We start from the raw sequence: 16,000 nt of genomic DNA, 5'->3' as shown, positions 1-16,000 counted from the left end.
TATACAAAACCTGTCAATTTAGCCTCTAATGTATATAAAAAATACATCAATTTAGTCCCAAATATACGCCAAAGACTAAATTGATGGATTTCATATAGTTTAGAGACTATTTAGCATATTTTTATAGTTTGGGACTAAATCAGTGAGAGGTGGATAGTTGAGGAACTAAATTGATGGTTTATTCATTAGACAAAAGAACTCTTGTACTCTAATCTAACCGTTAAGAACCAAACTCAAATAGATCCAAATCTTTCAAGTTTATGAATAGCCTATTGTTGGGGCATGAGCTATTTATAAAATAAAAAGGAAAATGCTTGTTTGCACGATGCCCGACATACACACGACTGTTTGAAGCCGTTAGATCACTCATATCAGCATTTTTTTTACCTTTTTTTTTACTTATATAGCACTTCCCTTATGAAAAAATATTGGATCTTTGCTCAATATGTATTTTTACTTGTCCACAAGGCAAAGCGGTTAGAAAATTGCTTTTCTGACATTCAAAACGTCATATTGACACATAGAAATGATGTTTTTACCCCCGACGGTAGTTAACTACCGCTGGATTTATCCGGCGGTAGTTAACTACCGTTCCAAGTATACAGCACAAAAAAAAAAATTGCTCCAGCGGTAGTTAACTACCGTGGAGCATATATATTGATTTTTTTGGGCCCTTTTCAAGGTAGTGTTGTTGGTTGGAGTAAGAGATTTAGAAGACAAATATCAAGAAGTGGAATTAGCATAGGCAGCGGCGGCAGCGACACACTATTTTCCGTTAAAAGCAACCTAAACTCATTCTCTAATTTATCCAAAGCAGCGTCTAACAACCCACCATCCAAATCATTATTCTGCGATCCCTTAAGACTCTCCAACTCCTTCTTCAAATTCTTAAGATAAACCTGATCCGCAAGTGCCATAGATTGGATTTGAGAGAGAGAGAAAATTGGAGTTGAGATAAAAAAAGGAAGAGGATGAGAAATAGTGGCATCTCCATTTATGCATAAATAAAGTTGATTGCATTTTTTGAGAAACTAGACTTGGATTTGAGAGAAGAGAAACATAGATTGTAGTATTTGGTGTTCTTGCAAGTGCTTTTGATCGAAGTGGCATCTCCATTCACAAATGCGTAGTGTGCTAGGAAGAGGATGAGAAATAGTGAGAAGTGGATCTTAGAAGCTTCAATTGGAACTGTGCAAGTGGCCCAAAAAAATCATATACATGCTCCATGGTAGTTAACAACCGCTGGAGCATTTTTTTTGTGTGCTGTATACTTGAAACGGTAGTTGACTACCGTCGGATAAATCCAGCGGTAGTTAACTACCGCCGGGGGTAAAAACGTCATTTCCATGTGTCAATATGACGTTTTGAATGTCAGAAAAGCAATTTTCAAGCGGTTATGCACCCCACGACTATGATGTCGTACACTCTTCCATATAATGGCTCTGATTATATAATTTGACTATCAGATATCTATATTTTTACATTCTGTTCTTTTATATTGATTTTTTCATTTAAAATTAGAAAATAAATTGTCCAAACAATAAAAAAAAGAAATCATAAAAAAAGGAAAATGAGTTTTTTTTATTTTTATCCTTCGTTTTGTGATTCAATCAAAATTTGAATCTTTCTTGGTTGTTGATCATGGAAACGAAGCAAAGAAAAGAATGTAGGTGAAAATGGTCCACCCCAAACTTAAATAAGACATAAATGCTAAAATTCAGAATTTTTAAAACTTCAAAGAACTCAAATATTCCAAGTACTCTCTCATACAACGATTAATAAAGAGATATGAAGGCCAACTAAACAATAAATAAAATAAAAATATCCTAATTAGTTGTTTCTAAATCCTATGACAACCCCAAACAACATAACTCCTTGACTAGTCTCATTAGTTGTTGATTCCAAGCATGAGCCAGACGAGGAGTGAGGCGAAGCGAAGGATTGTGTAGCTTCTGATTGTGTATCCTTTGAAGCATGAACCACAAGATTCGTATTTGGTTGACCCTTTGTTTGTTGCAAATTTGCATTGACATCTCTAGTCTTTTTTATAGCATATTCTAGAGCTCTTTTAGAGGTGACGTCCACAGTCATCTCAGGATTTACTCCGGCTAAGCGTTTTGAACGCCGAGGAGAAACTTCAGGCTCTCTCTTGCTATTGAACTAAAACAAGATTTGAAAAAAAAGAAAAATAAGATTTGTAAACCTATTTGCCATATAGAATAATAAATATAATTTTGATTTGTTGGGGAACCATGAAAAGTCATAGTTTATGTTATTTTAAGCATTCTAATTCAATTATTCAAAAAAAAATCTAATTCAATAAAGTTTCTTAGTTTTGGTTCAATGTTGGAACTATTTACTGCAAACGCTATGGTTTCATTTCAGGTCCAATATAAATGAGATGAGAATGTTTGGTTGAAGTATGAGCAAGAAAGATCAAAAAGCATGAAGAAAAGGAAGCAAAACAAGAGGTAACGCACGGGCTGTGCATTTTCACAATAGGACCGTGCATTTTAGCGTGTGTTCAGGACCCAAGCCGTACGTTTTTAGCACCTGAAACCAGACCACACGTTTTTCCTGCGTTTTTAACACTTGGAAGCTGAAAAGTGCACGGTCTACTGTGCAGACCATGCGTTTTTGCTGTCAGCTAGAGCTATTACAAAACTATTTGGTTTTCCTATTTTAAAGCTTGTAAATCCGAGTTTAATGTCTTGTCTTGAGGTTCTATGGTATAAATAGGCTCTCCATCAGACTTGTAATCATCTTGAAAGGCTTGTAAACTTCATATAGTGAGATAAAATTTCTACATTTTGTTCTAAGTACATTTTCTTTATTTTTTCTGCACTTTTACATTCTTTGCAATTTACTTATCTATTTTTTACAATTTCAGCAATTTACTTTCAGTCATTTACAATTATGCAATTTAATACTATATCTTTTATTCAAAACTTTTGTCTATAATGATCATGAGTGAGTAAACCTTCTAGGTCTTGGGATTGTTGGAACCGTCTAATGACTTACTCCTATTTAAACAAAGTCTAGATGTCTATTTTGTTTAAATTCTATTTTCTAATCTAATCTCATTGTTTTTAAACTCAGTAACAAGTATTAAACAAAGGACCAAAGAAGTTTAATAGTTGTTGCTTCATCATCTCAAATATCAAACGAAGTACTGAACAGAGAAGTTTGATATTGGAACAAATGAGATTAGACAAGACAACACAAAACTTGATATGATTAGGCTTGATGATTCCCGTAGCGCTTTTTAAATGCGGGTGATTTACCAAGCAATTATAAAACCCGGCCAGCTTAATATTTTCGGCTAATAAAAAATAAAAACAAGATAGGTAACTACGTATAACTCTCTCTCTCTCTCTCTCTCTCTCTCTCTCTCTCTCTCTCTCTCTCTCTCTCTCTCTCTCTCTCTCTCTCTCTCTCTCTCTCTCTCTCTCTCTCTCTCTCTCTCTCTCTCTCTCTCTCTCTCTCTCTCTCTCTCTCTCTCTCTCTCTCTCTCTCTCTCTCTCTCTCTCTCTCTCTCTCTCTCTCTCTCTCTCTCTCTCTCTCTCTCTCTCTCTCTCTCTCTCTCTCTCTCTCTCTCTCTCTCTCTCTCTCTCTCTCTCTCTCTCTCTCTCTCTCTCTCTCTCTCTCTCTCTCTCTCTCTCTCTCTCTCTCTCTCTCTCTCTCTCTCTCTCTCTCTCTCTCTCTCTCTCTCTCTCTCTCTCTCTCTCTCTCTCTCTCTCTCTCTCTCTCTCTCTCTCTCTCTCTCTCTCTCTCTCTCTCTCTCTCTCTCTCTCTCTCTCTCTCTCTCTCTCTCTCTCTCTCTCTCTCTCTCTCTCTCTCTCTCTCTATTGAACTATATACTTGTGGATTCGTATCAAACCAAAATCATACAAAATACTTGGCTTCAGACAAATCATGCCAATAGTACCACTACCAACAAATCAAGACTACAGAAATGTAGAATGTAATATTTATATTTATTGGGTCATGTTAACTTGTGCCCTTAGGGCACATGTTAAGCAACCTAAATAGAGCAATTTTGCATTGGAAAATACAATATAACAACTTTTAAGAAGTTGAATGCACTCCTTTTGATATGTGTATTTCTATAATGAGTATCTTAACATGTGTCTTGAGGGCACAAGTTAACATTAGCCATATCTATTTAGAAGCTTGTCAGGATTCGATTAAAAACGAATTGTTTATGGCTTTGATAATATAGGCTGAACTACAACCATAAATTCGTCCTTTAGATGGATAATCTATGGGTTAACAAGTAAAAATGTGATGGTCCAATTATGTCATGTACACACTAGATCTAGTAGCGAACAAGATCCAAAGAAAATTACAGACACCTTTGATTCAACAATGAGCTATAAAAGGACTATCGTGTCGCTATAAATAGGGATTAATGTTTAGTATTTTGTACCAAATTATTTATTTATTAAGTCATTGTAATATAATATTACACTATTACTAGATATACTATCATTTTGTTACCAAAAAAAAAAAAAAGATATACTATCATTTGGTTCAAGGTTTAAACTTTGTTGAAAGAAGTCAGTCCTTTGAATAAATCTCAGGTACTTTAAGGGGTTAGTCCTTTTAGTTGACCAAAAAATATTCAAAGTCTTTCTCATTTCTCTTCTCCTTCTTTTATTTAAAATAAAACTCAACACTTCAACACATTCTTTCATGGTTTAATAATATACCTTTTTTCCTATGTTATGATTGAATTTTCAAGTTAAATTGTGGCATGCATGATCCTTTAATCAAGTTTAGAGAAAGCATAACTCATACTTTTTTTGAAATAACTCCTACTTATTATCATATATTTGCAGCATGACTACAGCTTCAATTGTACAACACAAAAATACCAACAATGCAAATAAACACAACTGAGAAACGAAATAAGTAGAGGAAGAGTAAGAAGAGAAATATAAAAGATACATACATTGTTTGGAGAAGTAGTCTTCTTGCAACTCTTCTCCTTCTTAGAATTTGCAGCAACTTGGGCTTTTCCCATTTTCAGAAGAATGATGATGATAGTGTCTAGCAAAATTTTAACTTTGAGATTAATCACATAGCTCAGACATTAATAGTGAAAGTAATATAGAAAAAATCTTTAACCCCACAATATCTATTTATGTGATCTTTTTTCTCAGATTTTTCTACAATTTTCTGAGAACCCTCACGCTGTGAAAAGGGAAAATTAACCCCAAAATTTGGGAGATTTTTTTCTCAATTTTTTGCTGCAATTTAGGATGCTTTTGTTTAAGCTTTTGTCATTTTATAAATACACGTAAATTCAGAGAAACAAAATTTAATCACTAACACAAAATCTTTTTTTTTTTTTTTTATAAAGCTTTAAACATAAACACCCTTTGTCTCAGTTTCTCAAACTTCTTTTATTGTTATAATAATCTCTTAAAATTCTCTTTTAGTTTTTTCTCTTACCATCCCATAACCCTAAAGTTTATCGATCTAAAGAATTAAAGTTTATATGTTATTTTTTATGAATAAAATTTAGGTGAATTGGACTAAGAAGGTTCACTAGGTTAGGGCAAATCTCATACTCACGAGTAAGGCTAACAAATATACTTACACATTAACCTTTAAGATGTTAAATACATGCGATATGAATCAACTCCTTATTATCCTTAGTCGTAAAAAAATATATTTAACTTTGTGTTCTAAATAAAACATATATTTAACCCTAAACAGTATTCATTGGGTTACATGTTTTCATACGTCCCAACATCACATCCTCTTGCTATGATAATTGTGAAGTTTCAAACTATGGAAGTGAATCAATGAACGGTGGTGGCACGCAATTTCAACGCCGAAACAAACACACAAAAATAAAATAAACCAATCACAAACCATAGTCCTTCGAAAAAATCACAAACCATAGCTGTAGCAATTCAGCTACAATTTAGCAGTGATTTCAACAACTCATTAACTAACTAACGTTTTTCTCCTAAAAAAACTATCAGACAAGAACAAAAACAAAAAGAGAAAAAATATTAAAAGGTTGCATGACAAAATATAAAACGGACAAGAACAAACAATAATAGTGTTAAAAAAACAAAAGATATCATCCTTAAATTAGATGGAAGTTGATTAGTTACCGGATTGCAAACGGAAATTAGATGGAAGTTGATTAGTTACCGGATTGCAGACGGGAAGACGGTTGACGGTTGGGAGCGTGACTTCTAACCGTAAATTGTTGTATCTCTAATTTTTAGGGTTTGGTCTAACAATGCGCAAAAGATCAATTTTATTAGGTTTATCTATTATGGGCCTTCTAAAATAGATATTATAATATTTTATTAAAATTGATAAGTTTACCTGAGAACTTCTTTCTGTAATTCTTATTATATGCACCCCTTTAAAAAGTTTGGTATCCGGTCTAAAAACTGATTAGTTTAGGGATTACTTTGATAAATTTTAGAGATTTAAAAAACACAAAAAATTGATTATAAAAATATTTTTCTTCTTGGAAATCTCGTTTAAAAAAATGTGTTAAATTGATTAATTTTTTAATTTATTTTTCTATAGTAGCCAACACATACTTAAATAAACACATATGGAGAGGATTTATTTTTTTATTAACCTAGTAGCCAACACATACTTAAATAAACACATATGAAGAGGGGGGATGAAATAACTCATTTAAATCTAAGATTTCACATAAAATATCTTCATAACCAAACTACTGCTAAGTTGTAACTACGGGAACTAGATTAATTTTTTTTAAAGTGGTTCTTTTGTTGAAAAGGATGATCTTTTTTCCAAAAATAAAATAAAATATAAATATAGGCTCGTTCTTTCTTTGAATTTTTAATTCAATTGATTATTTATTTAGCGGTTAAATGATATTTAATGTTAATGTAAAATTATTTTATTTTGCAACCAATCACAATTTGGCAAGACAACAAACAATTATATAATTGTTTTTGTTTAGAAATTGTAAAACATTGTAGCAATTGATGGGTGATGACTTGTGAGGATACAACAATTTTTTCGTCAAGTAGTTGATGGTTAAAATTTCACCTTTTAAGATGAATAAGTGGAGAATCTGTAATACGAACCCTGACCTTGTATATATAATGTAATGTCTACCAATATAGATATGCTCACGGGGACAAGGATACAACAATTTTACACTAATAGTACATATATTTTAATCTCATTTCTTTATTATATTTTTTGTTTATGTTGATAACGGAATTTGATTAACTATCCAAATTGGTAGAAGTCACACCAGATGAATCACCAAATGAGAATATCTAATAAATAAAAAGAAAATTTCATCACAGCTAAGCTGAAGGAAGTAGAATAAGCTTGGTGTGAAAGAATGATTACACATTTATCTGGTTGCGACAAATATAATGTAATTCAATTTCAAGGTTCATTTTTTTTTTTTTTGAGGGAAGTAATTCAAGGTTCATATTAGGTAGGAGTCTGGAGAATATAAATGATGTCTTAAGTACATGTTGCACGTAAGAAAAATTGGTATAGCCACCGTCAATCACATTCACAACCACTGTGGAATAAAATTCAATTCATTTTTTGGAAACTTTGAATCATACTCAATTAACACATGTTGCAGATGTTAGGATCGAACAAGTTGAAGGCTGGAAAAAATAATTGCCCACAATTCAGCTGTAAGAGTATTTGAAGACGTAATTTTACGCATAAAATTAGACACAAATTTGCCATGTTGATCACAAACTAACTCACTGCAACATGAGCTTCCAATGTTGATAAAATATGATTCATCGGCATTGAATTTGAGGCGCACAGGAGGACACTACAAGATAAAAGATATTTTATGGCAATTTTTGTTTTGTGACAACTCTAATGTCGTTGATAAAGTTACCTATCTCGACAAAGAAGAGGTACAATATAAAATCTTATCCTTTTCAATGCCAAGTCTATTCATATGCTGGTTGCTCTTTTTTTTTCTTTTCTTTTCTTTCTTGTTATGTTGTTTTGCTTCAAGTTGCATTTAACTAGTATGTGAATCATAAAACTTATTCAATTTTGATATTTGATTTTACTGTGTGTGTTTGTGTGAATGAGCTTTCACTACTCCGTCATAGCTAGCCACGTTGTTTAACAAATTTCCAAAGTAAGCTTCTTATATTAATGTGTTTAAAACATTGCTTGCTTGCTTTCTTTTAATAGTTTGAACTTCGTCTTATATGGATTTTTTTTCCTGTGTTCATTGTTTGTTCTAGTTGTTAATGTGTAAAGTGGAGAGGAAGTGAAGTTGATGAGTGCATTTATAAACACTTCTGTTGCATGTCTTGATATTTCTATTATTTATTCTACTTTGCATTCATAAAGATACCAAAGATTATTTTATTTTTGAAACTTGTAATGATTATATATATAAACTAGAAAAGACATATCATTGAGAAAAACTAAAAAATTCTTCGTAAAAGACATCATTGAGAAGAAAAAAAAATGTTTGGACATACACAGAATTTTTTTAGACAATTTCACAAACAAAATGTTTAATACGAGGTCTCGCAACATCGAGCAATTAGAGGTACGATAGACAATATAATATATGGAAATAGAATGAGAGGGGGTAGTTATAAAGCTTACGGTGTACTTTGTGTATGTTTGATTTTAATTTTGGAATAGTCAAAATATATTGAGTTTATAAAATTGATTTTCACATGTTAGGTAGAATTGATTTCATCTTTATAATTGATTCTAACTTAAAATTAGAAATTCAAACATCTTATTAAACATCTTATTAATGTGTCAAATGTGAGTAAGAAGTCACACATTACTGAGATGACTCATATAGCTAATGTTTTAATATTTTGCGTGAAAATATGGTGTCAAAAACTAGCATGTGTGATTGCTCTAGCTCGATGTATTGATCAGCTCTAGTGTTTATGGCTCCCCTGGAATTCTCAACAATAGTATCAAAGTCTAGTTCGACATGGTTGGGGGAGCGAGAGTGGATCCTAGTGTTGAATCAAAAACATGGAGAGTCTCACGTTTAAGGGAGAGAATGTTGACGTGTCAAGTGTAAGTTAAAAGTATCACATTGGATGAAAGAGTTGTCGTTGAACAACATATCAGCGAGAAGACACATATACTTAATGCCTCAAGATTTTGGGTGAATATCTAGTGGCCAAAACTCACTTGTGTGTTTGCTCTAACCCAATATGTTGATCCACCCCGATGTGTATGGTTCCCCTGAAATTTCCAACACTTTTCATTTTAAATTTGATTTTTGCGCTCAAATTCATTGCTCAACTCACGTTTACATGAATACATCCAAACGTAAATTATTTTACTTTCAACTTATTTTTTAAAACAGAACCTATTTTACATAATCAATTCCTCAAATTAAGTTATGTCATCATAGAATCAAACACACGCTTAATTCCTTACAAACCATACTATTTGCGGGATCACCTTACTCCACCCACAGACATTTCTTCTGTTGCACAAATATAACCCATCTATTTCTTACTAGTGGGAGGTAAAAACAGCTTAATTAAGTTATGTCAATATTTGAATGCAACTATTGAAAAACAAAGAGTATGAAGCATGTGTCATGCACTGGTCTAATGCACTTACCCATGTCAACTCCTCGTATGCACTCACATTTCTGTTTGTAAAGAGGGCAAGCTATAGACAAGGACCAAAACAATATACAGGATATGTATGTCTGTCATTGACGTTGCTATTTACATTCCTTTCATCTAATTCTGTATTGGTTAAAATTTCCCCCACATATTCACAAACAAAGGATCCCTTGGCAAATCTTCTAGTGTTCTAACGCCCTAGCCCTTTCCTTCTCGAGTCAAGAACACCTGAAGAATAAAAGATAACAACGTGCACAATAAGTTCAGCAAGAATATGTGCACAATCAGTGTAATTAACAAAAAACCGTTTTGCAGGATTTATCAAACAATATTAAAACAAAGGAAAGTAAATAAATTTTTCATCAAATAAGTTGCAAATTATTCAGAGAAATAGTTTACCTGAAATTTACAGCTTAAACCTCGTTGCACTACCCGATTTCCACACTGCATGTCACATCCACATTTCCTCCAGCACTCCTTTATAAACTTCCTAATTAGATGTCCCTTGCATGGTTCGGGCTTGGTCTCATTCTTAGTCCTCTCAATTGGGCATTCTTTACAATACACGTGATGATGAGCTTGGGGTTCCATTAGCCTAGACATGCAATCTGTTAAAAACTTTTCAGTCAACAAACCTTGTGAAGTGTAAGCAAATTCTCCGCCAGTATCTTGAGAGCATGCACAAGGAAATGGCAAGGAAAGGCAGTCGCTTGAACAACGAGAACAACAACCTTCATCTGCAATCCGAGCAAGTGAAATATTGACCTTAGCATTTTGATGTATCAAATTACTTGGAATGTAATTAAATTTCGGAAGATCCTCAATTCCAGTTTCATCTAATAACGAGATTTCAACATTTTATGAACCCTTTGTATATCATTGACATATCGAAAGGATTCATTTTTATCCTCAGAAAGAGCTTGCATTGACCCATCTCCAAATAACTTGTGCATAAACATTCTAATAGCTTCGTCAAGATAGTTGGGGATCAGTAGGCTTGGAAGTCCTCTGGTATTTCTCTCCACACTTTTTATAACATCATCCAAATTAGGAATGTGGAAATTTGGTTGTCTCAATGCGGCATCACAATTTAAATAAATTTTAACCTCTCCCAAGAGTGAAGAAGAAAAAATATTAATCTTACCCTCACTGTCTATGGTGTCATTATTGCATATGTTGGGCTATCTTCTATCTCGTGTGTATTCTGGTACACCTTCGACAGGGGTCGACAGTGAGATTTACATTTGAAGCATCAGGTGAACCTGTAGAAAATCAACAAGAAATTAACAAAGCAGCATCCATATCAAGAAACTTCAAATTAAGTTCAAGTGTTCAACAACATATGCTTTTCTCGAGGAAATTCTTTAGTCGGACTTCTGTTAACAAGCAATGATGTTGTTGGAGTAGATACACACTCCATAATCCACTTTCTCCATAACACTGGGAATTTCATTTTTAACATAATAACATCTATACATGACCAATCAACATATTTATAAGCCTTTTCAAAATCTGTCTTAAAGAGAAACAAATCCTTGTATAACTTATGTGTTTCGTCAACCACCTCACTCATGAATTTAGTCTTTATGTTATACTATATAAATATTAGAATTATTTCGTAAAATACATAAAATCAGTCAATTTTATAATTTATTTTTGAAGTGAATCATCTGCTATATTTATTGATTTAGACCCTCAAATTTTGGTAATGACAACCCATACCATTTGAGCCACATTGAAAATCATAGCTAACAAGCAAGTTATCTTCTTAATTACTATTTTCATATGATAGCAAATCTATGTTTTTTTTTTTAAGAAGCAATTTTAAATCTATGTTAAAACTTAGTTTTACCACAAAATCAGAAAAGATGTGCTCAACTTTTTTTTTATTCTGAAAACCAATTACAATTAATGAATATACAAAAGAAAACTGAATCAAATTTATTTCTACGCCGTGTGCGGGTCTATATTTAGTTGTTATTTTTTTTTTGACACAAAATAAACGACATTTATTCATTTAAATTGATAGAGTACATCGATGCAATACAAATTCGCTAAAAACAAAAAGGATGGATGAATTGATAGAGTACATCGATGCAATACAAATTCGCTAAAAACAAAAAGGAAGGATGAATATGTGAACAATCTCACAACATTCACGTTAATAGCATAAAGCGACAGAGTACATAAGCCTACAAATATGACTATATTAAAATCTCCGGAATAGTCATGCCTCCGGATCTGCAACGTTGATGACGTCAAAGTCATTGGTTGGATCTGCACTGGATCGAAGATGATCTGACAATCCGAATTGAACAAACACCTGAACAAGGGAAAAGGCACAAAGACGACAAATAAAACAGTGTCGCACTAAGACGATGAAATCACAAAAGGAAAACCTTATTCGATGTGAAAATCACTTATTAAAATAGAAGGGAAAGAGAAAAACGATATAGAGGGGTGATTTGGGGTCAAAAATCTTAATATATAATCCAAAGGTACATAATGCATACCCAAATTTGCAAACCCTAAAGAAATGGGCGGGAATTGTGCTTCATTTATTGCAGATTTTGAAATTCAAATCTCCCACCCAAAGTCAACTGTATCTCATTGTAAATGACAAATAATTAATGTCATCTATTTTCAATATTGGATATTGCATATCTATCTAATTACGTCATTAGGAACCATTAGTCTGACTAACCCTTCTCTCTCTCTATCTACGATTCTTCATCTCTCCCTCTTTTCTCTCACCCCGTTCTCCCAATGCCACCGTCCACTCCTCCGCTAGAACCATAACGGAACTCCGCCGTATTACCACCACCACCCGTGACACATCCATTTCATTCAACACCTGATTCCATCCCCCTCTCTGCAATTGATTTCAAACCCCAAATCCCCTTCCACCTCACCATCGTTGGAGACCATTATAGGGCATTCCAATACCCATTTTCATGGCTACTTCTTCTCTCTTTCTCCACCAAATCCTTCCTCACGATTTCCTCCATCTACAAGACTCTGTTAGCTCTCTCTCTCCCTCTCTCTTTGTCTCTCTCGCTGTTATGTTAACTGTTTGATTTATCTTTTGTATTCTCTCTTATTCAATTCATTTTTGTTCTTCAAGAACACTGGAATGAAACATTGAAACCTCAATTGGTCCCTTTGGGATTAACCTACTTTTGTATTTAGATGTGTTGCTTTATCGATTGAGCCTCCGCTGCTTTTTTGTTTGTTTGTTTGTTTTGGTTAGACACATACCTCTAATCCCCAGTCGTGTAAGCCATCTTTCCCTTTAGATATTCTATTTATTTCAATTTTCATTTTTGTCCACCTTCCACTTTTATTTGTTGTGAACTTCGGGGTTTAATTGAATTTTTTGTTATTGTTACTTCAAACTTCAACAATCGATAGGTTATTATAATTGTAAACTGTTTATTGTTTATTTGTTTAACTATCATTGGAATTGTATATTGTGTGTATCTATCATTGGTATTTTTAGTCTCTGTTACTAATTCTTTGTTACTTTATATAACTGATGCAGCTAGATTGGTCTTAAATTCATTGCATTTGGGTTGCATTTTTCTGGGATTTGATATCAACTATCACTTCTTGATTTGATCTTAGTCATATAAGCTAATGGAGTTATAGTTTATGAGAATTTTGATCTGGGGCTGGTGGCATAAATAAGGTGTTTTCACACAGAAAATTGTCAATGGACTTTCATACTTTGAAGGTAATATGTCTTCTTCGACTTTGTTGTCTCTATGATTTTCTATCCTTTAGGTTTGTGTTATCTTCGATTGTGTTGTCTCTGTGATCATATTTTTTTATCTTAAGTAAATTTATTCTAGAAACACTTGACAAATCATCTAGAAGGATGGTGAACACAACCTATGGAGGTTTTTAAAAGAAATATGTAAATCACAAAGGATATTACTACTAAAAAGTGTAACATACAGTGAAGAGGTCAATATGTGTCTCAATGTAGTGACTTTACTGAATTACGTTGAGGGTCCAACGTTGTATGATGAAATTAAGACTCTGGAAAATTTCAAGTACGACAGCTTTAAAGATGTGTGCTTTGCTTTGGGTCTATTGGATGATGATAAGGAGTTCATAGACGCGATTAACCAAGCAGCTCAATGGGGCACCGCTGGTTATCTTCGTAAATTGTTCGTGGCTCTCTTAATTTCAAGTCAGTTCTCTCGACCGGAGGTTGTTTGGTACAAGACTTGGGAGCATTTGAGTGATGATGTTTTAAATCGACAAACACGTATTCTACGTGTCGAAGGTACATATTATAACCTTCTAAACTATATGTGGACTATATCTTAAAAAATGCCTTTCTTTATTATTGAGGTTTCATGTGCAAGAAATTGATATTTATAAAATGACAGTATGGTTATATCAGATAATTTTAATGATTTAGTTGGCGAAGTAGTACAAAATATACGACCATGCCTATCTGATTTTTTGCGCGCACATGAATTTGATGATGTGGTATTAATTGCCAACTAAAGATTATAATTGTTGAACCATGTTATTATTGTTATATATACACGTATCTAATATTATTTTTTTTACGTGGAGCACAGTTTAATAACAGTCTTAATAATAATATGTCCTATACCAGAAAGCTCCAGTTATGAGATGTAGGCTGTGGTATGTGAAAAATAACTAGCGGTATGGTTCAGATTATAATCAACGTGATTATTGCTGTTCTTATAGGATGATAGCAGGCCGTGCTGCCACTCAATATGAAACTGATCTGATTTATATTATGAAGCTTTGTTCATGTGATTTTTATATGGTGATTTTTTTAATGTCTTATTCCTTATTGTTCCCTGCAAACATGCAGATTTGGTGTTGGATGACCATCAGTTGCGAATTTATGCGTTTGCAGAAACTGAATTATTGTTGCAGAGCCATGGCAAAAATATGGAAGAAGATTATCCCATGATGCCTCAATCTGACGTGTCTTTGATCCACCGAGCTCGCAATAGATTGATCCCATGATGCCTCAACCTGTGTTGTATAGGTTGGTGGGTGCTGTTAGCAGCTTCTGTTTGTTCCTGCAGAGTCTGCTGTGGACAGCCCAGGTCTGTGTTTGCGTAGCCTGCTGATGTTGGGGGAGTAGGTGATGTTCATGGTGGGTTTTTTTAGTTTTTGTGCAGCCTGCTGCTATTGGGGGCGTATTGTTGTTAATGGAATCAATTAGTCACCAATTATATAATGTCGATTCTATTTGCACTTGCAAAATTTTGATTAAGTTTATATGATTGCAATGAAGAGAACCAATTGTAATTTAGAATCAATGGTAGTAATTTTAATATGTCAAGGATTGGAAAATGAATTTTAGATCCCCTTCATTGTCTAAATATTTTTGTTTTAACTTTCATCTGTATCAACTAAATAATTTCATGCCATCTTATACATCTTTATTATTTGAACTTGAAAAGTGTAATCGCTGCTATAATTATGTTGAGGAATGCATATTGATTTTTGGATATCAGTGGGATCTTTTAGTTACTTTTGATTTATTTCTTCTCCGATTTGAAGTCCACGTGCGATATAGTGAAATAAAGAAGCGTTGAAATTGTAAATTCAAGTAGTAGTTGGTGTGGGATGCTTGAGTGTGTGGCCTGTGGGTTGGATGTTTTTGGTTGTCGCATTTTTTCAGCTGCGCATGTGATGCCTTGCTGTTCTGTTTTTGCTGGCAGCTGTTTTTTCATGTTCCTGTATTGGCCTGCGCTTTGAGTGTCCTTTGGGGTGGTTTGTTTTGTAGTTATTATATTTGGGAATGCCTCTTTATGCCTTAGCAGCTGGGGGTTTGTATCTGTTTCTTTCAACAACAATCTCCTTTTCTCAAGGGGTTATTAATTTTATATATTGGCTGTTAAAAAAAAAGTTTTTGACATTTAAAGCTAATTAAGAAATAATGAAAAATAAGGCCTACACATGCCGGTAAATAAGACATATATATAATCAGAAACACTGTATAATTTAGATACGTTGACACCGATAATAATTTATGAAAATGGTAAAATTCATTATGATTTTACGTGTTGATGTTGTGTTGATATTGGACACGACACACCAAATATGAGAAGTATGTGCTTCGTAGAAAGCACTAGAAAAGCATGTAAAATGTTGAATCTCTTCTTTTTTTTAACCAATACTTATTCATATATATTATAGTCAAAATTACCATATAGTTCAAATTATATACCAAAACTCTGTGAAACAAGCGTTTTATATTATATGAGTCATGTGACTAAACCATAGCAGAATTCTACGAAACAAGCGTTTTACATACAAACATTCATTATGGTAATTTCCAATGCATCCATTATCTCAAGAATGTTATCATGTCATTGTAT

This window comes from Medicago sativa, chromosome 1 (assembly GCF_051527215.1).
Source record: "Medicago sativa cultivar Bolivia chromosome 1, Bolivia_mono, whole genome shotgun sequence".
Lineage (NCBI taxonomy): Eukaryota > Viridiplantae > Streptophyta > Magnoliopsida > Fabales > Fabaceae > Medicago > Medicago sativa.
This window is presented reverse-complemented; position numbering follows the sequence as displayed.